General features: G+C 41.7%; 1 protein-coding gene across 1 annotated transcript in view; it reads left to right on the top strand.

Moving 5' to 3' along the window:
• Positions 1 to 22,634, top strand: part of LOC309873363 (doublecortin domain-containing protein 1-like) — a 232,498-nt gene extending 209,864 nt beyond the window's left edge. Inside the window, exons 24-25 of the transcript XR_014316312.1 lie at positions 20,850 to 20,960; positions 22,249 to 22,634. The gene's annotated coding sequence lies outside the window, so the exon portion shown is untranslated. The remainder of the gene's footprint in view (positions 1 to 20,849; positions 20,961 to 22,248) is intronic.
• Positions 22,635 to 22,849: the final 215 nt, after the last annotated feature.

The following is a 22,849-nucleotide window of genomic DNA, read 5'->3' as shown; positions in this document are numbered from 1 at the left end:
AAATAAAAATAGTGAAATTCTGAGAAATGTAGAGGATAAAAACTATGAAAGAAGTTCAGGACACAAGGAAGACAGATTGCAAAGGTAAAATAAATGCTTATTGGCATTTTGGAATTGCTTAGAGATTTGGAAACAGTCAATATTCAATATGATAATGGCTGACAGTTTTTTAAAATTCATAAAAGATATCAAAAGTCAGATTCAGAAAACCCTGAGGACTTTGTAGTGGAACTGCAAAATACCAAAAACAAAGTGAAAACCTTGACACTGTCCAGAAAGAAAAGATAGATTGACTACAAAGATACAATAATTAGAATGACAATACAGTTTTTAAAAGCAACAATAGAAAGCAAAAGACAAAGAATACTTAGGTCAAGGTTTTAAAAGAAAATCATTTTTACTCTAGAATTCTATAACCTGCAAAACTATATTTCAGGAATGTGAGTTATATGCAAACATTTTCAGGTACATGAAAAAGTATGTGCTACCCATAGATGTTCTCTCACTGAAGGAACTTCTGAAAGATTTTCTTTTGAGAGAATGAAAATAACCTCAGAAGGAAAGCCCATGGCATTAGGAGTAGTTGTTAACAAAAAATATATAAATATACAGGAAAATCTAGAGAAACCTTGATGTATAAAAGAATAATGTTTATTATATTAGACTGAAACAAACAAAGATAAAATGAAAATCCAGTACAGTAATATTTAAGTCAAGAGGGAGATGAATAGATTTCATGACCTAATCTCTTACAAGGTGATTCACAGAACTGTAAAAATATCAATTATCTTAAGATATTTATTTTCAAACTTACAGGATATTTTTTTTTCTCCTAAAGCAATTGAGAGTAAGTGGCAGACCTGAATACTTAAGTGTGTGATTCCTACCAACAAAACATTTGGCTCCTACACAGCCAAATTAACCATCGGAATCAGTAAATTCACACTGATCTGTTACTACATCTAATCCTCATACCTATCCACATTTTTCCACCTGTATTAATATTTTTTATAGCAAAAAGATCCTGTTCAGAATCATGGATGGAACTGGAAGAGATTATACTGAGTGAAATAAGTCAAGCAGAAAAGAGTCAATTATCATATGGTTTCACTTACTTGTGGAGCATAAGGAGTAACACAGAGGACATTGGGAGATGGAGAGGAGAAATGAGTTGTCGGAAATTGGAGGGGGAGACGAACCATGAGAGGCTGTGGACTCTGAGAAACAAACTGAGGGTTTTGGAGAGGAGGGGGGGTGTTGAGTGAGCCTGGTGGTGGGTATTATGGAGGGCACATATTGCATGGAGCACTGGGTGTGGTGCATAAACAATGAATATTTGGAACACTGAAAAGAAATAAAATAAAATGGGGAAAAAAAGAATCATGTATTGCATACTTGTCATGTCTTTTTAGTTTAATTCAATAATTTTCCCCTGACTTTCATGACCTTGACACTTGAAAATTATGAACCAGTTATTTTGTAGAATGTCCCTCATTTGGATTTGTCTGATGTTTTACTGTGATTAGATTTAAGTCAATGCATCTTTGGCAGAAATAGCATAGAACCGATACTGTTGCATTCTGTCATGTGGCTGTCCTTTTCTGGGGATGGTAAATCTGATCACTTGATTAAAATTATATGGGCCAAGCGTCTTCTCTACTCATTGTAGAAAAGCTACTCTTTTTTCCTTTGGTAGTTAAAAAGTACATGATGGAAAGTGTAATGGAACCACATAAATACCGCGTTCTTCATCAAAATTTCAATTTATTCACTTATTTATGTCATATGGACCCATGCTTTCTTATTTTATTAAGTGCTTTATAATCCATTACTTTTATTATTTATTTTGATGTTTAAATTGTCAACTTTATCCATGAAAGCCTCTTCAAGCTAGCTATTGTATTATTTTGAAATGTCCCCAACATCCTTTGAGTACTTTCCTACGTTAGGGTATTAAAAAACATTCCAGGCTCATCTTTCTCTGTAGCCACCTCAGGAAAATCTTCTCATCCTGCTCTGACTTTGATACCTTATATAGGACCACCATCTTGACTGCAAGCTCTCCTTAACAGCTTGGGCTTTGACACCCCACAGGCTGCCTTCTCACATAAGACTCTTCGCTCTGAAACGTTCAATATCCTGAGCCAGAAGCCTGCCTTTATTCCCTGCCACAACACTTCCTCCTGCCTCCTACATGGATACCTCCTTGTTCTGGTAGATCTCCTTCCTGAGGGTACTCCCAACCCACCCACTCAAGCTTCAATATTCCTCACCAAATTTCTCTTCTATAAGGTCACCCGATACATTATGGTCAGGCTCCAACACCTTGCTCCACGCAACCTCCTCCAAGGACACCCTCTTTGACACTCTGTGCCAGGTTGTCATACCACATGGGTTGTTCCTGCTTCCTCATGGAGATAGCTTCTTGCCCCTGTTGAGTTCTGCCACCTCCGCCCTGATGGGGTCATCTACCTTGCCAGGCCCACCTAATTGATTTGGGACCAAATCATTTTGAAAGGGAGGGGGGGGCAAAAGAAGGGAGATAAAACATGGGGTTATGAAACAGGTAGTAAAGAGGAGGGGGGAAACAGAAAAGAAGTGGAAAAGAAAGGACTTTATTTTAAAGTTTGTTCAACTAAAAATGTTTGCCAAAAATTGAGGGTAATTCCTAAAAGGACAACAATAGAGTGTGTAACACACAAGCTAGCAGGAAGGGGGAGAAATGGAATAAGAGAAAGGGGGGAAAAAAAAGAAACCCTAAATCAATCTAAAAGAAGGTAAGAAAGAAGCAAAACAAATAAGAAACAAATAAGTGGGAGAAGAGGGACAAATAGAAAGTACTCAGTAAGTTGGTAGAATTTAATCTAAACATACTAATGATCAAAATCAATGAGGAAGAACATACTATCTATTTAAAAGATAAAGATTATCTGATCGGACTCCAAAACAAAATCCATTTATACTCAGTTCCCAGGAGCGCAACCTAGAACATTAGGATGTGGAAGTCTGAAAAAGCCTTGAGCCATTTCCCTTGGACTCACGTCCTCACTATCTTGCTCTGAGTAAGCAAGAGGAATCAGAGCCCAAGCATTTAAGAAGAGTTCTGCTCCATATGGGGCACCTGCATAAGCAGCTGGAGCCAGAGCAGGGTGACAAAGATCTCCCTGGAGGTCTGCAGAAAAAGGACGAGATGAGCCTGGAACATCATTTTGTGTTATAAAGTAAGGACATGTCAAAAGGACAGAATGGTTGGTGTGAAGGGGCTTCTATTCGTCAAACCAAAGTGGTGCTGATGCTCCGTTGCTGCCTTCTCTAGGTCCCCAGGTTTTTGTCTACGCTGGGTCAATGCGAAGTTGAGTTTGGACTGGCAGTAAAAGGCCATCAGCTGGGGTTTCTTCTCTCCTCCCCTTCAGACAGAGTCTCCAATATTGTGGTATCTCCTCTATTGCTCTAGCCCCCTCTTGGTCACTGTGGTTCCACCTCTGCTGGACGGCTACAAACCCTGGGCTTTGATATCACTCGTGTCCCCTTTGGTTTCCCTCCCTATGAGTGGTAGTAGCTTCTTGCTGTTGCTAATTTCCAAGTTCCCTCACCATCCATGGTGGGCTTCTCAGATCTATTATGTGGGTAACCTATTTCTTGAATCAAATTACCTCTGTTTAGATATTTAAGGAGGTTTCTGTTTTCTCAACTGAACCCTGACTGATGCTCCAGGCCAAAAAAAAAAAAAAAAAATTATATTAATACTAGTCAGAATAGATTTTAAGGCAAAAAAAAAAAACCCCAAAAGTGAGATACAGAATGTAATATAATTCTAAATTATATTCACCTAAGCATATTCCAAAATATATGCAACAAATCTACAACAATATATCAACAAATCTACAAAGAAAAATGGACAAGTAAACATCAGACTAGGTGATATTGAGCACATTTGTCTTCGTAATTGATAGCTTACACTGCCAAGGAATAAAACAAAAGATTTGTACAGTATAATTAAGAAACTTGACCTGCAGACATTCTAGAATGCCACACCAGTAACTAGAGAACACATTTTTTTTTTCCCCCAAGCACACGTGGAGCCTATAGCACATTTTAGGCCATAAAGGAGGTCCTAACAAATTTCAAAGAGTATCATACAGACCACATTCCTAACCATAACACAATATGTAGGAATCAATAACAAAAAGATAATTAAAATAACTTTATGTATTTTGGGGGGAGACACATGGATAAAAAAAGAAACCACCATGGAAATTAAAAATACTTATAAGGAGAAATAATGGAAAAAGTAAAATAGTACTGAGAGAAATTAATGTCTCATAAACGTATAAGAAAAAAAGAAGGGCTGAAAATTAAGAACTTTGAATAAGAACAGAAGAACAAACACAGAGAAAGTAGAAGAAAGAAAATGCTAAAGTAGGAGCAAGTAGATATTAATAAAAATACTGTCATAAAAATTAAAATTGCACTTTAATATTTAATAACACTCGAAATGTGAGTATTACCTTTGGTCAACAGGATTTTGATAACAATGAAATGGTTTTTAGAGGGTAACGAGGTGGTGGGAGAGCAAATTCTAAGTTATTGTGCACCTGCTATTATTATTATGTCGTCTGAGTGTGAAAGTTGAATGACTTATCTTAAAGGAGCTTTTGATAGTAAACTTTCAATTTTCAACCCTTTTCAGGGATTTTCATTATGCTCTATTTTGAGTAAATTTTTTGTGACAGGCATAAGGTCTGTGTTTGTAGATTCCTGTGGTTGTTCAGTTATCCAACACCATTTGTTGGAAAGACTATTTGTCCCACTGTATTGTCTTTACTCCTTTACCAAAGATCAGTTGTCTATGTTCATATGGTTCCATTTCTGGGTTCTCTGTTCTGCTCTGATGATTTATGTGCCTATTCTTTGCCAACAGCTCATTATCTTGATGACTGTAGATTTGTAGTTTTGAAGTTGGGTAGTTCCAATCTTTTCACTTTATGACTTTGTTCTTCTACTTCACTACTGATTTAGCTATTCTGGGTCATTTGCCTCACCATATTAACTTCAGAATCACCTCATTGATATCCCTAAAATAGCTTGCTGGGATTTTGGTTTTGTGATTAGTATTGGATCTATCCATCAAAATTAGAACTGATATCTTTTTTTTTTTTTAAAGATTTTATTTATTTATTTGACACAGAGAGATCACAAGTAGGCAGAGAGGCAGGCAGAGAGAGAGGAGGAAGCAGGCTTCCTGCTGAGCAGAGAGCCCGATGTGGGACTCGATCCCAGGACCCTGAGATCATGACCTGAGCCGAAGGCAGCAGCTTAACCCACTGAGCCACCCAGGCACCCTAGAACTGATATCTTGATGATATTGTATTCTCATCTGTGAACACGGAATATCTCTCTATTTGTTTGGTTATACATTGATTTCTTTCATCATAGTTTTTAAACTTTCCTCACATAGATTTTGTATACATTTTTTTTGGTTCATACCCAAGTATTTCATTTTTGGGGTGCTGTTAATGTAAATGGTAATGTGTTTTTTATTTCATTGCTGGTATAGAAAAGCAGCTGACTTTTGTATATTAACTTATATCTGCAACTTTATTATAATCTCTTGTTAGTTCCATTTTTTTGGTGATTCTTTTGGATTTTCTGTAAAGGCAATCATGTCACCTGCAAACAAAGACCATGGTTTCATTTCCTCCTTCCGAATTTATATACCTTTTTAAATTTTTTTCTTGATTACTGCATTAGCTATGACTTCCAATAGGATGTTCAAAAGTACTGATGAGAAGAGAGGTCCTTGTTTTCTTCCTGATCTTACTGGGAATTCTTCCAGTCCTGTTTTTTTGTTTTGTTTTGTTTTTTTAAAGATTTCATTTATTTATTTAAGAGAGCAAAAGAGAGAGAGAGGAGAGGGAGGAGCAGAGGGAAAAGGACAAGCAGACTCCATGCTGAGCATGAAGCTGAATGTGGGTTTCAATTCCAGAACCCTGATGTCATGATCTGAGCCAAAACCAAGAGTTGGATGCTTAACTCACTGAGCCACCCAGGCACCCCAAATATTTTATTTCCTTATTTTAGAGAGAGAGAGAGTTGGGAGAGGGGCAGAAGGAGAGAGAGGGACTCTCAAGCAGACTCCGCAATGAATGCAGAGCCTGACAAGGGGCTTAATACCAGCATCCTGAGATCACAACCCAAGTTGAAAACAAGAGTGGGACGCCCAACCAACTGAGACACCCAGGCATTCAGGAAATCTTTGAGCTCTGATTGTCTATTCCTTTTTGGGTGAGATTTAGTGTCTTTCAAAGAATTGGTCCATTTCATCAAGGTTATCAAATTCGTGGGCACGAGATGATTTTAATAACAAAAAAAAAAACTGGAAACAAACTGTATATCCACCAACATCAGATAGATAAATTTTGGTCTAATCTCTAATGAGATCCTATGTAGCAATGAAAATATATGACCCACACAGTGTTTTTCAGCCATTTTTCTTTCATTATCATACCCCTAAGAGATGTTTACATTTTTTTTCCTAATAGTCCCCTATGAAACCTTAACACCATAGACAAACTGTCTATTTATATACTATATGCATATCTTTGCTTTATACATTAAAAGAGTAAGAGTTTTCTGTATTCCCAGAACCAATTTTCACTCCATTAAGAATGCATGATTCATTCATCAATATGGATAAATATTAAAACCATATATGATTCTATTTATATTAGGTTCAAAAAGGCAACCGTTAACCATATGTTGTTTAAGGATACAAACACAGGCAGTAAAGCTAGAAAGAAAAGGATATAATCAATATAAAATGTTTTTAATATTTGCCTCTACAGTGCAAGTAGGGAAAGGGATAAGTGAGTCACGTGGAAAACTTTGAGTTATTGGCAAATTTTCTTTCTTAAGCTGTTTGCTTGGTACTATTAAAAGTAAGACAAGAGGCCCCAAACAGCATTACTCATGCTAAGTCCTATGTCACCAAACCAAGACTTAACTATACTTTCAGCCTTTCCTAGAAATGGAAACTTAAACCAATCAGTCAGGAATTACCTGATCAACATTAGTATGGGAATCTGCCTGATAGACCCCTGCCAACCCCTCAAAGAAACTGACCTTGCCACAACCAATCCACTTTTTGCCAGTATGACTTCCTTGACCCTACTCCCTTCGCTTATCATTTTGTACAGCCTCTGGGAGCTTCTTTTTATTTGCTAGATGAGGGTCCTGAATCATGACTTGTTGAATAAAAACAATAAGATCTTTAAAATGTAATCTGTTGAATTTGTTTTTCTTAAACAGTTTATACATATTTTTAGAATTATTCTTATTTAAATTGTACATACAAGCTACATGCATGCTATGGCATGTATTCTATGTTACCAAATAATTGCAATACAGTGGGATAAGTGCAACGGCAGGGATAGGCGGGGTAGATTTAAGTACAAAATTCAGAGATTCAGAGAGAAGATATGAGGGGACGTGATTTTGAAGGCTACACAGGAGTCTACCAGGGAGAAGCAGAGAAGGGCAATTTATGCACTGGGTTGCTATTTTAATAGCTTGCACTTTGGAGGAACTCGAAGAAATTCAATACGCTTTGGACCAAGCATGGGGGAAATGTGAGCTATTGATTCTTGATAAATGCAGGAGGATTAAAACGACAAAAAGAGGGACATTCTTTCTATCAGTTTCTTCATGATAAGTTTATCTCATGCCTAAGGCAGAATAAAGTGATCTGAACCCTGCTTTCGAATGAAACCACCAGCCCTGCCTCAGAGCTTGGAGTTCTAACCCTTGGCTAAACCAGCCCAGAGGTATGCATTGCCATCTGCCTCCAGTCATCCTTCTTCCCATTTGGCCTTGCAAGTTGTTCTTTTTCAAAGTTCAAGTTTTTTAATCCCTCTGTCAAGGCTTCACTAATTAAAGCCCAAACAATCTTAAAAGCAAATGAGCATTTGGGGCCACTGGGCACCCTTCCATGGCTCCCGATCCATTATTTTGGTTTCTTAATACTCAAAAAGACGTCTTTGTTTAATTCTGAGCTTCCACAAGTGCCTTTTTCTCACTTCAAGTCTCTCCCCTCCCTTCTGCCTTCCGCAGAGCTCACCACAATCAGTCCAAAAACCTCCACCTAAAAGCAGCCCATCTATTTTGAGGTCACGTGATGGGGTTCTCTGTAAATATTCCCTACACACTTGTGGTTGCTTCATGTGTGTAATTTCCAAGACAGAAAAGGCAGATGTAAAGGGTATACTAAGTGCAAAGCACAGTGTATTCCTAACAAGAGAAAATGGGATTTCTCTTGAGGTCCTGCAAGGGGATATTTCAAGAAAATCATAGTTCTTGGGTAAGCTTCTTTCCTCCTCCAGGTTCCCCTGTCATATCTGGGAAACAAAAGCAGAAGCACTACAGAAAGAAGGAGGCTATTTCTACAGTTGGAAAGTTGCTAGTGGGTCCTCAGTAAAATAAAAGCTTTGAACTTTCTTGGTGGATTATTAGGAAAAAAAGAAAAGGGAAGAGGGGGGAGAAGCAGAAGGAGGAGGAGGAGAAGAAGGGAAAGAAAAAAGAAAATAAAGAAAGAGCATGTTAGTGACGTCACATCAAACGTCCTAAGACTGCCTGATCTCCTTACGGGTTAAATACATTGCATTTTGATCATGCCTGTCTCATTTTCCTCTGTGACAAGACTTAACTTTTTTTTTTTTAACCTTTGATGGATAGCATTTTCATTCAAAGATTTTTCCATCGTTGTAAGTTAAATCGTTTCTTAAAAGTAATTGCAATGCCCCGTTCTTAGTAAATCAATAAGAAGAAAAAGTGTCCATCATGCGGATCTTTGTCTCCTTAAGAACATAAGTAGCATGTGTTATACAAATTAACAAAGTTCAAAACAATGGAATAGGTTTGTCTCTCTTTTCCCCCAGGATCAGATAAAAATCAAAGTCTCCCTCATGAATGTTCTATCATTTTCTCTTTTTAGATCTGAGTATTAGTTAGCTATTGATAGGCTTCTGCATAACAAAATGGTCTCTTCCCCCTCCCCATTCAGAAAATCCTCAAAACTATGTTGACTCTGATGCCTAGAAGGCTTCTGTGGGGTTACTAGCTCCTCCCCACACTTGGGGAAGCAGCCATGCCCACTGGGATGTACTGTCTGGACATATTAAACATGTATCAGCCCAGGGCCAGTGGTGGAGGATAAGGTAAACTTTCAAGTGATGATTTTAGTTACTTGCAGGCCCTATAAACAGTGTCACCACCCAAAGATCAACATAAACGGTGCCACTTTGTTTTAATGTTTAAATTAAAATAGTTCAAGACCCATTCCTATCAGTGGAAAACCAACAACTAACCACCCCCTCTCTGAGCCTCCCCAAGTCCCTACAGATTCCCAGGGGGTTTACGCATCTCTCTTCACCTTTTGTTAGTTCCTTCCTCTGAATCTTCATTTTTACAGGTATCTCCTCTTCTGCAGTTGGGTTTGTCTTTCAAAATAGCATAGAGGTTAACAGCCCAGGTAGGATCACTTGTAGCTGGATGACTCTCCACAATCTGCTTATTCATGCTGCCTCAGTTTCCCCTTTTGTAAAAAAAAAAAAAAAAAAAAAGCGGGGGCTAATAGAACACCTCTCCTGAGGTGGTTGTTTGTATTAAATGAGGAGAAGCACTTTGGGGAGAGGACTGTTACAGAGGAAGAGCTCTGTAAGTATGAGTCTGTAAGTACCTACCCAAAGGGAGGCAGTTCCTTTCCCTCTGGTTCTCCAAAGCAGCGTCTGCAAGTACAAGGTGTTTGACTCCTCTCGATAGTCATGGAGGTGAATGATTACAATTCCCCACCAGTCTTGCCAGGAACAAGCTCACTGACCATCTCCTCCATCCTCCTGTCTCTAGCAGAGGGAGGTGGGGGTGGCTGGACCTGCTCTTCTTCTGTGCTCCCCTCCCCCGCCCCCAGCCTTCCTTCTTTCTGGCCCCCTGGTTTTCTTGGCTCAGGTTCCTCCCCCGGACCCTCCAGAGCTCCCACTACTTTGTAGAATGGTTCCACATACTCTTGCCTACAGACATCTTTCAAGCCACCCCCCAGAAGCTTCACCATTTTGACCCTAAGAGGACTTTTCAGATATTTTCCTAAATAAAGAGCCTTTCAAGAAAGGAAGTATGACACTCCCCGGGCAGCAGAAGCAGTTGTCAGCAGTTAGAATTTTTAAAGGCCATTTTTTTTTTCTCTTCATTACACTAATAATAAAAGTAATAATGGGTGAAAACAGTCAAAGGTATAAACTTCAAGTTATAAGATAGGTAAGTTTCGAGGCTATGAGGTACAGCGTGGTGACTAGAGTTATACTGTATTGTGTATTTGAAAGTTGTGAATAGAGTGGATCTGAAAAGTTCTCCTTACAAGGAAAAACACTATGTGAGGTGATGAATGTTAACTCACCTAACTATGAGAATCATTTCACTGTATATGCATTTATTCAGTCATTATGTTGTACAGCTAAAACTAAACAATATTATGCCCCAATTAGATTTCAGCAAAATGGGGAGGAATAACTAATGCCTAGAATGTGTTTTGCAAACATCCTAACCGCTTCACATCTATTGTTTTCACGGTCCCGTGAAATATTACTTAAGCTTTCTGTGTCTCAGTCTCCTCATCTGAAAAACAGAGAAAATAGTAGTGACCCTTCCACAGGATCATTGCAAGAATTAAATGATGGAGTATAAGCCACAGCCACCACAACAGTACTCAGAACTTAGTAAGTGCTCAGTTGATCACTACCGTTACTATCTCCATTTGACAAATAATGGAGTGGGCACTGGGGGCTGTGGGGTCCCCTGCTCATGGTTATAGAGGGATAAGGGGGGCAGGCCAAGATTTTATTCCAGGCTGCCTTCTTCAGAGCTCATCTTCTGCTTCTCTTGAATCAAGGGCTAGACCCAAGAAAGGGGACTAAACCCACAGGTGTAGATTCTGAGTTGAGGAATCTGAATGGAGGATTCAACTAGCTAAATTAAATGAATATTTTACATAAAACTCTAGAGAGAGGACTTCTCTTAAAAAAAATAAAATTTGAAGTGGTTAGCCCATATTTGGGGATGAAAACTTCAAGTGAGAGATAAGTAACTGTGCTTTTCTGAAATAAGGACTCTCCTCTTCTTTGCCACACTTGGCTTTGTTTTGTTTTGTTTTTTACTAGCCTGCACCCTGTGACATTTCTGTTGTCCTCATGCCCTGACCATGGCTGACCTAGGTGTATATTCTACACTTACCTGAGTGAAATCAAGTAATTAACATATCAATCCTTTCCACATTTCGGCAGAAACTTCCAGAGACCCTGTTGGACCGACTCTGTGGTGCCACAGTAACAAATGCGCAAAACTCCTTCCACACCAGAATCTTTAACAGCTTCTTCAGATTTGCCTCTTTCCTTGCCCTGGCCACCGTCACGTAAACGGAATTGAAGGACCCTCCACAACTGCTCAGGTCATTTACTCTGAAAGCTCTGTGGAGGTTCTGAAACTTCTCTAAACATGCCCATGACACAGGTTTGGACACAGCTAAGGAGTCTGTGGTCATGCGCATGACAGGTCTGCTTAAGACATTTTCCAGAGTGCATTTCCTTGACTCATTCAGCAGGATGCTAACCAGCCTCCCCACCACCAATTCCCACGGCTTCAATTCATCCTGGATTCAACTGACAGAATAATCTGCCTTGAACATCGATCTTATTACAACCGTCACCTGCCCAAGACCCGACAGAACCTCCCTATTGCTGCCTGGATATCCCCTCTTTCAGCCTGGCGTTCAAGGCCCTGGTCAATCATGCTGTGTCTCATGGAAATCTCCGGCCGTCTCTCAAATTTCTCAGTGACACAGCCCCTCTGCTCCAGATAAATCAGGCTATGAGCTGTCTGTATTTTTGGGCTTCCTTGTGCTTTTCATCCGCCAGAAGCCATCCCTGAATTTCCCCTCAATCCAATCATACCTTCTTTTCTGTGTCCCACTTATCATGTGCATATTTAATAAGGATTCTGTTCCTGAAATTAGCTCAATGTTCATGCTTTATCCATAAATGCAGATCCCCTCTTTATGTAATTTTCATGCTTTTTTTGTAGACAGAAAAATTCTATACTGATACACAGTACTCTTCTCTCTCATACTCATAACAGATATTACTGGCCAATCATGGCATTATTTTCCCACTGAACTATTCACAGTTTCTGTATCTTTTTCTATATTAAGCTCTAGGTAACCACCACATTTCAGCTGGAGTTGGATATAACATGCCATTCTTGTTCTAGATTAGGGCATCATTGCAGTTCTAGATGGTGGAAATGGGAAAGCTCAGGGAGAGGATGGGGGAAAGAAGAGGGTATTATTATTATTATTATTATTATTTTGCCCTATATTTTATCCCTGAAGTTCATGGTTCTCTATGTGAGATGAATAGGTCATGGTCAAGAGAATCTCTCTCCTCAAGATTTATGACTCTTCTCCATCAATTTATCTCATACACTTCACAGACTCTCCTCACAGAAACCAAGTGGCTACAACAGGTTCAGTCCTCTCTAGACTTTGTTAGCTTAAAGCTCAATGACGAAGAGCAATATTTTCCCCCCAGACAGCACAGAAAAGTTCTTTGCATCTCATTGCCTCTGATTGTCACATGATCATCTGTGATCTAATTCCTTTTGGTGGAGTGGGAGTGAAGATGGGGAGACATGAAATGCTATGATTGGTCAGGACTGAGTCTCATGCTCCACCTTTAAAACTGGCATAATCATGCAAAGAAAAGTTGAGAGTGCTAGAAGACTTGAAAGGTCCTTGGTATTAATTATCTAGAAAAGTATATAGTCATGTCTACCACATAGAGGACATCAATCTAGGTTCTGGGGATACAGTGAACAAAATGAGTCTACAGCATCTTGGAGCTTATTCCGTAGGTGGAAAGTGCAGAAAACAAACAAATAAACATGTGTATAATGAGCCAGTTAATAATAACTGCCACATATAAATATAAAGCAGGATAAGCAATATAGTAAGGGCTACGAGGCAAAAGGAAGGGGATGTATGAGTAGAATTGTAGCTTAAGTAATATTTCACGGGACCATGAAAACAATAGATGTGAAGTGGTTAGGATGTTTGCAAAACACATTCTACATTGTAAAGTAGCTGGAGAAGACCCCTCAGTTAAGATGACACCTGAAAATGAACTAACTCTGCTGTGTGAGCAAAATAGACAAAGACCCAGGGGAAGAGCATTCCACACAAAGGGAACAGCAAAGGCAAATGTCCTGAAGTGGCAGAATGGTTGGAGGTTTGAGGACCAGCCAGGAGGCCAATGTGGCTGGAACAGAGTGAGCAAGGAGGAAAGTGGTTGTGATGAGGTCAGAAGTTACGTGGTGGGAAATAAGGGAGGGAACAGATATTGGAAGGTCTTTAAGGCCATTGTGAAGACTTGGCTTTTACTATGAGTGAGATGGGAAAGATGGTTGAGCAGATGGTGATACAACCTAACCTACATCCTAACAGAATCATTTTCATTTCTCTGTGCTGCCAAGGTAGGGGTGGAAGGGACAGAGTAGAGTAGGGTGACCAGCTAGGAGCTTATTATAATTTTTAGGCAGAGGATGGTAGTGGCTTGTACCAGGGTGGTGGGGACACCAATGGCAAGATGTAGTTACATACAGGAAATATTTTGAAGGTAAGAGGGGTGAGATGTGGGGCTGTGAGATGAAGAGGCAGGGACAACTCCAAAGTTCTGGGCCTGAACAAAGGAAAGGATGACATTGCCATAGGGGAGACCAAGGAAAGAGCAGGACTTAAGGTGGAGTGGATTTGAATATTTTCAGTGCTTAGAAGAGATAGCAAGTCAATTACTGATATATGGTCTTGTGTTCAAGAAAGAGGTGTGGGTTGAGGATTTGAGCTTGGGAATTGTCAGCATCGAGATGGAATTTCAAGTCATGAGAAAAAATATAGAAACCAAGGTGTTTATATAGATAGATGAGTGATGTTGCTCCAGGTCTAAGCCTGGGATTCTTCAGGGCAGGAACTGAGGCAAAAATCTCTACTCACAGTGTTCCTTAGTGCTAAGAACTCTGTTCCCAGGACTGCACAATCTGAATAAAGTTTTTTCCATTTTTTTCCTTCCTGATGTGACTTTTTGCTGAACTCCAATTTTCCTACTTGAATAAGATCTTTCTATTTCACCCTAAACTTTGTGAATGTTTTCTATGCTTAGCCCCCTAAATATTGACACACCAGGAAGGTCGGCCTAAATTGAGCAGCCAAAGAAAATGCTGAGATAGCCAAGAACAGAGCTCAGGTTGATCTTGGAAGGCAGGACAACCAGGCCTTGGCTGTCAGGGTCAGGTAGACCGGCAGAGGAGCAGAGAAGGCCATTGGCACAGGGTGGGTGACGCCATATCCCAGTCCTAACACTGCACAGGCACTTGGATGGGGCATGAGAAGGTCAGTTGGGTCAGGGCTTCTATACTGGTGCATCCAGGAATCTGGGTTAACATCCTGGTAAGGGGTGCCCAAGAGAATAAAGGGGTTCCTCCAGCCCTATTGGCTGGTCTGATTAATCTGGCGCCTAATCAGGCCCTTTGAAGGGGAGGTGGGATGGGTGGATAAAAGAGCAGCACACCTGTTTTCACTTGACTCCAATCCCGAAATAATTCTGTGGCTCCTACAAGATTTGAAACAAATTAAATTTGAAAGGGCAGAGAGAGCAGCTTTAAATGGTTGGCTCTGTCAAGAAATGTGGGTTTTTGCTCCAGGAAATGGCTTAACCGAGAGATTGAGTCCCCTGGCTTGTGGTGGCTGAGGTGGTTGTTCGTGCATGACCGTGACTCGGGGATTGTGTGGTGGGGGCCTTGCCTTGTTATCTCCGGCATCAAGCTTTTGCTTTCTGGACTTTGATAATGTCACGCAAAGGTTATAACAGTATCAACATGAAAGATAGTTGTCAAGAGAGAAGGCGTACAACACGGTTTAGGGAACATGGGTTTTAAGTAAAGACACATTCATACAGGGAAGCAGTGGCAGACATGATTCTGTCCAGCCTACCACAGGCAAGACGGCTGCTCAACAAAAGCCCTAGAATAACTGGTTTATCCTTTCTTTTAACAAACGAAGTGACTGGCTCCTGACAACGTTCCTGTTCTAGGCGAAGCTAGAATATCTCAAGTATGGGCTCCAGGCTGGAAAAAGATACACGTATCTTTCAAGGAGTCTGCAAGATAAATTATGGAAAGTATTGTTAGGACAGTCCCAGACCTCCTCCTTCCTGAGCAAGAACCTCTACCTTATTCAGGATGTTGGAAACAGAAGGGCGGGAGTGGAACAGGAGAAAAGTCTTCCCTTTGAACCAAAGGCCCAGAAGCTGCAATGCTGAGAAAGAGAAGACCCTCCCTGCCAGGCTCTGGGTGGGAACAGACTCCCTCCTTCTTCCACTGCTCACCCTTCACCCGCAAATGCTTCTCGAGCATCCCCAGGGGCCAAGTCATGGGTTGCTAAGCTGGAAACTGGTAAATGGGCCTCTAGTACTTATAGGTCGGTCACTTTAATTTCTGTTATAGACCCAGCCAGATGTGACCAGCGTGGCCACCTGCATCCTTGATCTGCTGCCAAGTAGGGTTTTTGACAGAGAAGTTGAGAGATATGAGGTCACTGCCATTTATGGTCTCCGACATTAACACCTCCTTGGCAGCAGGCAGAATTTTCCTGCGTGGGACCTAGGGCAGCTGATTAAGCACCCCCGCCAGCCCGGGGTTTGATCCTGGCTGCCTTGAAGGCCTGCCTTCACCCCCCCCCCCCATAGAAAGAGAAGCTAGAAGACTTAATGCAAGACCCCTTGGACCTTTGCATCGGGATCCTTGCAGAGCAAAACATTTCAATCAGGCCATGGCACAGAACCCCATCTAATCAGGGTTTGTCGAGACCTTCTGTTTGATAAGGGGCTCATTCTGTCGCTGTGTCAATTTTCCTTCTTAAGGGTGTTCCTGTGGCCTTTGATAGCACACCTCGCACGTAAACAGCTAGTCTTTCATGCTTCTGAGCCTCCTGGACATGGGTCTGCCAAGCTATCATTAATACGTAACTCAATGCAGCTTCGAGGAGAGTCACAGAAACAAACGGGCCAAGCTTTCTTTTCTTGTGACCTCAGGAAACCCACCGTACACGTGTGTCAAATGGAGTTAGTTTCCCACAGGAAAGGAGACCCATGGAAAAAAGTGTAGTTACTATGTCAGTATTTCAAACTTCAAACTGTTTACTGTCTTCTGAAACATTCCAGGATCCGCCTTACCCCTTGCTCTGTCCTAATCGGTTACCATATCAGGGACAGATTTTTGGTAGCAAACAGTACAGGCCAATTCTGGAAAACTAAAGGAGAGAGGCTTGGAGGTGAGACTAGTTTTAGAAAGAGGACAGGAACCGGCGCAGTCTGGATACTGCAGAACTAGTTAGCCAGCTATGCTAACCATGACTTCCAGAATAAATATCCACCACCTATTCTCTCATCCCTGCATTTGGGTACAAGGAGAGAGAGGCTATTGGGCCCAGCTCGGGGCGTGTGACTGCTCCTCGGGTGGTGCGGGTACATACAATGGGAGAAGTAATTCTTCAGAAGAACCCCCTGGATCCCTCTTTACTGATTGCCACACGGCCAAAAAAGTCTACACCTACGCTATAGCCGGCAACCCTGCTCAAACTAGTTCCTTCTGTCCAGACCCACTGGCCCTGGGATGACGAGGTCTACCTCAATAGGATTACTATAAGGAGTAGAAGAAATAGCATTAGGCATTTCTTAGCCTCATGCCTAGCATTTAGCTAAAAGATATTATTAATTGCACTTGAACTTGAAGAGACTTTCTAAGTGATTTCTACTCTGCCTTCCATCACCCCCCCCATCTACGCTCCATATCACAGCCAAAATGAACTTTCTGAAGTGCAGATCTAATCACGCCATGCCCCGTCTCAAAAACTGCTGATGGCTCCCACTGCCTACAGGGTCTCAAATTATTAGCCCGAATAAGGCTGCATATTCACTCATTTATAGTTAGTATCCAATGTTTAATAACCAGTGCTCTGGGGGAGGAGGGGCAACAAATGTACGTATACATGTGCATGCATTAGTTTATTATCAATTTTACTGATATGACAGTATATATATGTAGATATGTAGAAAACTCTTTACAAATAATCACAATAGGGGACTACCTGAAGGTGTGAATACCAGAAGGCCAGGACCCTGTGGGGTCATCTTAGGAGTCTGGAGACCACAGCCTTCAATGAATCAAAACTCCCTCTGGTGTTCTTGTATTTAGACCACTGGAGGAGAAGGTGAGAGCTTCCAAGTTGCTTCAGCTTTGGCCTTTGGAAGTTTAAGTTACTGGTAGAAATGGCGCCTAGACCCCTTGGTGCTTTAACATAAAAAATTACCCACTTGGAGTCCAGATATAAAAAAGCAGTTTGGGGAAGATAAAGCCAAAACGTTCTCCTTGGCCTCTAAAAACACAACAGTGCTACAACTCCTTCGCTGCCTGTTGAATTTTCACAACCGAAACCTTCTTCCGGAGCTGAGGTGAAATAGGGCTTTTCTGGGTAATCCCATAGTTTTCCTAATCTAACACCTGTACTTGCTTCAAGGCAAGTTCCTGTTCCACAAAAGTCTGTACAGCTCAGGCGGCCCAGCCTTCTCTTGGAAAAGTTGGCAGATCTGGCACCATTTTCTTCTTATGGGTATTTCCACCTGGTGAGGACTGGTGCCAACAACTTCGCTCCCAGGCGTGGCAACACTTGGGCACTGTGCAGGGTCTCATTAAATTGGAAAAGGCTGAGGTTGGAATCCTTTATCCTTTCCCTCTCCTTTCTTTACTCATCAGACTATCTATCTTCTGGTTTCCCTTAATTCTGCACATAGCCAGGGACAACGTAAGACTTAGATTCACGAAGAACATGCAGGAACAGGGCAGCAGCATAGGCTCCGGAAAATGTGCCCCCCGCCAACCTCCCGCCGCAAGCTGTCCCGCAAGACCTGAGAACTGGGAGTGTCAGGGTCTGAGGGCAGAAGATGGGTAACCCAGCGCAAGCAGAGAGGGTGAATTTGCCCTTTGTCTGCCTCTTTGTGCTGTGCTGGTCCTCAGTGGGGAGGATGGTGCCCAACCACATCTTTGCTCAGTCTACTAATTGAAATGTAAATTCCTTCCAGCACCCTTCACAGACACACCCGGAAATGATGTTTTACTAGCTATCTGGGCAGCCCTTCACCCAGGCAAGTTCACACATTGAATGAACCGTCACAGAGACTATTGAACTAGTCCAGGCAAGGTCTTGGCAGTGGAAATCTGGCTCGGTTCAGAATCTTAAATCTGCCTCCCCAGCTGAATCTGGGATCCCTTCATAACCTCTCCTTTATGTGGCTGCCCAGGCCTGCTTGCAGACTGCAGGTGACAAGGGACTCCGTACCTCCTGTCGGCTTGCTCTACCTTTGAATTTTACTTCTATTAAGATAATTATGGCTCAAGGCAGCTTCCATCTGTTGTTTTTCTCACTGCTTGAGTTGAGGAACACGCGTAAATTCTTTTTCAATGGCGGCCGCCGCACGTTTCCCTGTTTCCTCCAGCAACACTTGTACTGTTCTCAGCATATGTCGGGCTCTGTGCTGTTAAGTAGAGCTGCAGAATGAATAAGCCCTTACCCTCAAAGAAAGTGCTGCCTCTAGTGGGTGTAAGGGGTCAGTCTCATAAAGACATCGTTACTATATACCCATGAGGACACCGATGAAGGAGTAATGACTTCACCCTGATTTCAGTGGGGTTTGGAAGGCAGGAGAAAGCAAAGGGAGATCACATTTTCTTGCTATTATATAAATGAGTTGAGTTGAGTTTTATGAACAGAAAGGAGAGAATGGAAAAGCTGGTGAAGAGATGAAGAAGGCACAGGCAGAGGGAACAGCATGCGTGCGCAGGGAGGCACGAGAGTTGGTGTGCCCGCCCATCTCCACTCCTTCCAGACACTCAGTCTATGACCTGACTTAGAACAGAGCAGCTAAGCGTGTCCTCTGGAGTCAGGCTGCTTAGGTTCACAGCCTCATTGTTCCTCATACTAACCTGCTCAGTCTTAGGGAGGCTGTCTAAGCTTTCTCTGACTTAGTTTGCTCATCTATAAAATGAGGATAGTAATAGTATCTATTTCACAAGATTGTTGTAAAAATTAAACAGGTTAATCCATGTACCGAAATGAAAACAGAGCCCGGCACCGTGCTTGCTCTATAAATGCTGTCCTCAAGTCTGGCAGGCTTTGGACGTGCAACAGTTAGAATGACAGGTTATAGATGCTATAGGAATTTAAGAAACAGGTGCATCTGGAGGTGGGGCTGTTGGATGCAGAAAGGGAGAGAAGGAGAAGAATGAAAATGCACCCTCGTGACCATTCCCACCCCAAAGATCTATGATTTTGGTGGCAGTCTGATGGTGGGCTTAGAGGTCAGCTGAACATAGAATACCAGGTCCAACAGTCCTGATTTCCCAAGGGGCTTTTCCAAAGGTGCATTAGGACAGGCCCAGGAGCAAGTTGTTCCTATGATGGCAGTTGGAGTTCCTGGCACAGGGACTGTGGATTCCAGGAGAAGCCACAGAGAACTGGAGCCTCTAAGGTTGGCATGTCTTTGAAGTTAAAGCCTCTGGGCATCTGTGCACTTAGGCGGAGGCCAGAGGCCACTGGGCTGAGCAAGGTCAATGTTATCCCAGGCATGGGAACAGCATGCTCTTCTGACCCAGGGGCCAGCCTAAAGCTGTGGTTTTGATCACTTAGGCATGAACCTCAAGAATCAAGCAAGGCCAAAATGATTTTCATTGTGATATGGAAGAGTGAGCACTGAAACTGGAGCCAGAAGACCCTGGCAAGTGTGATCAGAGCTAGTCCTTTCAACTCAGAGTGTATATGTATATCCCTATATACATATACATATACATATACATATGTAAAAGTGTATCCCTATCTGTAACGTAGACGTAACAATTAACCCAGCCCTGCCCCTAACACACTGTCCATCCTAGAGAGTGACTGTGGGGATCAAATAAAATAGTGGGAATGAAGTCCTAGTGAAAAAAAAAAATGGGGAGAGCATACAGTTCTTGAATGTGCTCTCCAGCTCCCCACCTTTGCCTGAAATAACCCTCTACCATGTTATCACCTGTTAACCCCTATACACTCCCTTGTTCTTTCATCCTTACTTCCTTCTTTCCTTTCTCCTCTCTTTTCCTTCAGTCTTTAGAATCTCAGCTTACTTGTTGCATCCTCAGAGATGACTTCCCTGTCCCTAAGATTGAGCTGAGGGCCCTTTCTTGGTTCTTCCACATAAAGCACCCTATAGTTTCATTAGCATAATACTTTTTTTTTTTAAGATTTTATTTATTTATTTGATAGAGAGAGATCACAAGCAGGTAGAGAGACAGACAGAGGTGGTGAGGGGAGGTGGCAGGGAAGCAGGCTCCCCGCTGAGCAGAGAGCCCTATGTGGGACTCAATCCCAGGACCGTGGGGTCATGACCTGAGCTGAAGGCAGAGGCTTTAACCCACTGAGTCACCTAAGCACCCTAGCATAACTCTTTTTATGCTCTATTGGAATTATCTTTTTAACTGGCTGTCACAATGACAAGATTATATTAGCTCAAGGGTGAAGTTATATCATAATCTCTATAGTAATCCCAATTCTAGAACAGCATGGGATGTATATTTGAATGAATGAATGAATGAGTTGTTATGCAGATGAAAGTGGTTTATCATAATATTGTTCAACCGATATTTAGAGTGTGACTCCCTTGTTCCAGATTCTGTAATTTAGGGACTGGGAATATAAAGATGGACAGACAAGAATCAGTCTTGACAGCTGCCACCCTGCACAGCTCAGTGGGCCATAAAAGAAATACAGACCAGAAGCTGTAAGTCTTCGGAATGTATTCTGAGATGCATCTGATGTAAAGGTAGGACTTGTCGGCTCTGCCTGTTGTGTGTGATACCAAGAGGAGCCCCGTTTCCTTCTGTTCACTGGTAAGATTGGGCTCTGCTTACAGGATAAACCAGGGTTGTGAGCCATCTGCGGTGGGCAGGTGAGAAGGAGGCTGACATTACAAGAATATTTCAATGAACTCAAACCACCTATCACTTGGGGGGAGCGGGGTGGGGAATAATGTCATTAAGTAATTTCAAGCAGCGGAGATAATGTTAGGTGTGTCAGGGTGAATGTGCCTCTTGTTCTTGCTATCATGCCTCTCCCATAAAAGGTGTTTCTTCCCTACTCCTCCTCCTAAAATTGACTCCAGGAAAACTGATGACCTGGCTCTATTTTAGAAAGAATGCCAATGTTCCAGCAACCTCCCATAAACTTGTTTTCATTAAAGCTTTTTCTTTTGTTAAAGATTTTATTTATTTATTTGAGAGAGAGAAAGCACAAGCAGTGGGGAAAGGCAGAGGGAGAGGGAGAAATAGACTCCCTGCTGAGCAGAGAGCTCGATGCAAGTCTTACTCAATCCCAGGACCCTGGGATCATGACCTGAGCCAAAGACAGACGCTTAAGGACTGAGCCACCCAGGCGCCCCTAGAATTGTTTTCAATTACGAAAATCTTCTAGATCAATCTTCCTTTCTCAATGACTTTAGTGAGCTTCTTTACCCAATTTTTCTGTAGAGATGAAATGAGCAGGCTCTGTTTTAGGAGTCAGGGAACCTTTTCTCTAAGCCAAACCATACTTAGCCTTGTGCCCTTGGACAAGTCCCATCATCTCTCAAGAAGATTCTTCATATTCAAGGAAAGTCTTTGATTCTAGGCATGGTTTTGATCAGACCCAAGTGTGATGCCTAGAGTCATCTTTGAAGTCTCTTCCTAATCATTGCCTTTCCCTCTCCATGGACACCCTATAATAATCTTGTCAATTTTTCCTTTATAACATCTTCTATAGTCATCACTTTCTTCCCATCCCCAAGTTTAGTTTAAGATTTTGTGAAGCATCAGTCCATCATTTTGAGGGCCTCTCATTAGGCTGTTGGTTAAGGGAGAGCAATGAAGAGCCTGTATCCAGAGTAACATGTAAAGAGTGGTCCTTGAAGAAGTGTAGGTGTGTAAGACTGATCTGGGAACAGAGAGTATCAGGTGTTGGTGAAACTGGCAAAAATCACCATCTCCGAATCTCATGAGAGCCCAAACTGAGACAAAATCTTAGTCCATTCCTAGCCCTCAGGTCCATTGGGGTGATGTATTGAAGAAAAGAAAGAAGGAAAATGAAGAGGGAAGAAAAAAAGGAAGAGCAAAGCAGGAGAAGAAACTACCAGGTATTGTGGGGTCAGGTTTTCATTCTTTTTCATTCAATAAGACCTCACAGCTTTCTAGGAGATGTGGATTTTTATCTTCTTTGTGCACTTTTAAAAGCCAGGCCTGTGATCCTGGCATGGCTGGAAGGGTTGTCTATTTCTGAGTCCTATTCAATCAGGCGTTCACCCTACTTGCTTTTGTTTTTCATCAGACCACTTGCTTCTGATATACTAGATTTAACTGTACACTAATTTGTGTTTCCTTCTCTTGGGCCAGACAGGTACATCTGATGAATTCTACCTGCATTCTTGGATTGGAGCTAAATAAGGCATTGAAATATGGCCACATACGTAAGAGCACCTGCATTTAGTCATCTTCCCATTTTCAAATGCTAGCCTAAAGTCTTGGCTTTTATCTATATTTAAAACTGACTTTGTTAAATGCATAAGCACATCTGAATTATTTATATTTAGGTTTATACAGTCTCCAGCTGCAACCGTATATTTCAATATCTTTAAATTCT

Source organism: Mustela nivalis (genome assembly GCF_964662115.1).
Source record: "Mustela nivalis genome assembly, chromosome: 9".
NCBI classification, from domain to species: domain Eukaryota; kingdom Metazoa; phylum Chordata; class Mammalia; order Carnivora; family Mustelidae; genus Mustela; species Mustela nivalis.
Note: the sequence above shows the minus strand (reverse complement) of the source record. Positions and strands in the feature narration are given on the sequence as shown.